We start from the raw sequence: 448 nt of genomic DNA, 5'->3' as shown, positions 1-448 counted from the left end.
GAGCCAGATAGAATTGTACAAAAACAAAGTTGCTGGAAAAGCTCAGCAGGTCTGACAGCATCTGTGAAGGAAAAAACAGAGTTAACATTTTGGGCCCGGTGACCCTTTCTCAGAACTGATGGTGGCTGGGAAAACGTCAGTTTATATGCAGAAAAAAGTGAGGGGGACGGGGTAGGGAGTAAACGATAGGATAGAGCCTAAAGAGAAAGAAGAGCAGTTGGATAGACAGAGTTGATAACAATCAGGCTGGGAGGGTGAATAGTTGTTAATGGGGACTATTAGTGATTAGCAACAGGTGGTGCGTGATGGCAGGCTATGTGGTAACAAGGCCTGGTGTGTGGGGTAGGGGGCTGGGACATAGGAGAGATTAGGCCCTAAAATTATTGAACTCGATATTGAGTCAGGAGGGCTGTCAGGTCGCCAAGTGGAAAATGAGGTGTTTTTCCTC

The sequence above is a fragment of the Rhincodon typus genome, chromosome 1, assembly GCF_021869965.1.
Source record: "Rhincodon typus isolate 14 chromosome 1, sRhiTyp1.1, whole genome shotgun sequence".
Classification (NCBI taxonomy): Eukaryota; Metazoa; Chordata; class Chondrichthyes; order Orectolobiformes; family Rhincodontidae; genus Rhincodon; species Rhincodon typus.
Note: the sequence above shows the minus strand (reverse complement) of the source record.